Genomic DNA, 2,171 nt, shown 5'->3' with positions numbered 1-2,171 from the left:
TCATAAATACCATACATGAATAGTGAAGAAACCTCATCTTTGAAAGAATATAATTGTTTTTCTAAATCAATATTTACTATTTTCACTTTTGAATACTGAGAAAAGAATTATATGAAATCTATTTTTGATGTTTAACACTGAAGTGTAATATTTTAAACTTTATTTTTTTTAATTTCAGTTTAATTTTAGGTATTTTTAAACACTGAGCCACATTCCTAAGCCCTCTCTCCACTTTTTCAAATTTTGAGACTGTCTTTCTAAGTTGCTTGAAACCACACTAAGTTGCTGAGACTGAATTTAAACTTCTGAAACTACTCAACTTCCCAATTTGCTTGGATTACAAGCATGGACCATCATGCCAGGTTTACAGTGCATTTTTTTAACCTATATTTACCTTATGTAGGCAATATGTCTTTATAACTGAATATTTATTTATATGTTAACACTCATGTATTGCATCCTGTTGTTAAATGACAGACATCACAGTGTCCCACTTGACTAAATGTTCTATGTAACAGTAAAACATACTATTGAGTAAAAAAAAAAAAGAGTAATTTAAAGGAGAATGTGCTAGAAGCAAATGTTTAACACACACAGTCTCAGGAATCTCATTGGCATATTGCACCGCAGAATCTGACTTCACATGTAATCTGAAGGTTACTCTACTGAATGCATTTTAATACTTTTGTATCCTATGATTTTGTGCTTTAACAGCAACAACAGTAACAAAAATGAAACCAAAAGTGTTGGCTCTATTATCAGAAGAACTTTGCAAAGACTTGTGAGGCCAGTACCATCTACTTCAGATAAAATTTTCAAACAAAATTTTCTTGAGTTTTTGACTACCCATGAGTGTGCTTGTCTTACTTTTTCTTAAAGCAAAGATAAAGCCAACTCTAGGTTTACTGAAAGCATTTCTGCCACTGCTGTTGTGGCAGTTAATCTAATAACTACAAAGCTAAACCCATTTTATAAGCGACCCATTCCTCTCCATGAATGCAAGAACAAACTTTGGACCATTTGCAATATAGAAGTCATTTATAATATAGACCTTAAAAATTTCTATGCAGAATGTTACATTTTTATTTTTGAGAATAACTTATAATTAACTTACATTATTACCTATCTTTATCAGTCCATTCACTGTCCAATATAATAGTACTAGCTACATGTGACTTGAACATTTAAAATATGTGAAATCCAAAATACAATGTAACAGTAAAATTCAGATTTCTAAGGCTAAACATAAAAACAAATAATATCAAACATCTCATTGGTAAGTGTTTACAATGATAACATGCTACATTGTGTGTATAATGTATAATTAGAATTAAGTTAACCATCTTAATTTACTTTTTAATGTTACTACCAGGAACTTTAAAGTTATTTATATGACATGACATGCATTATATTTCTACTGAACAGTGATGACCTGGAATATGAAGTCTTACAAAGTAATGTCTAATGTCTCAATCATCTTTATATTTCACATATGTAGCAGAGCAAACATTTAATTAATGCAAAACCAATATATGAGATTGACTTACATAAAAATAACATTTTAATTTGCTACAATGAATCAAATTTAATTTTTATGATTTTGCTGAAACAAGAATACTAAAAATAGAATATAAATTCTTAAAAAATAATCTAGAGATTTCTGAGAATAACAATTGTTAAACAAGAGAACATGCACAGAAGGAAAAAGAGCAATACAATACATACTTAAGTTCATATATGTATATTATGCATAATATATACTTGCAATAAGAAAAATTAAGTCCCATTCAAAACAAAAACTGATAATAAAACAAATTTTACCCACGATTTCCCAAACATCCTAACATAACTTATGTTTTATAATATAAAGCTTTCTATTTTTTTTTCTGATGAACTAGTTGATAATATAAATCATCTCCATTTCAAATTATGGCTACAGTGAAGCTCCCAAGTTTCCTAGCCTGTGGGGTTTCTGAAGTTTGTATCAACTTACTTGAAGCTGACTTCAGATCAAGAAATAAAGGAAATAAGACTCCCCATTGTCTTCCTCCCACCTTCCTTGACTGCAGCTCTGGTATTCCATTCCTGGGAATGGATCCCAGAGGCCCCAAGGTAAGGACTATCTGTGGGCAACACAATAAATTGAACCATGTTGGATAAAGTCAGCATGG

Source organism: Marmota marmota, unplaced genomic scaffold, assembly GCF_001458135.2.
Source record: "Marmota marmota marmota unplaced genomic scaffold, marMar, whole genome shotgun sequence".
Taxonomy (NCBI): domain Eukaryota; kingdom Metazoa; phylum Chordata; class Mammalia; order Rodentia; family Sciuridae; genus Marmota; species Marmota marmota.
This window is presented reverse-complemented; position numbering follows the sequence as displayed.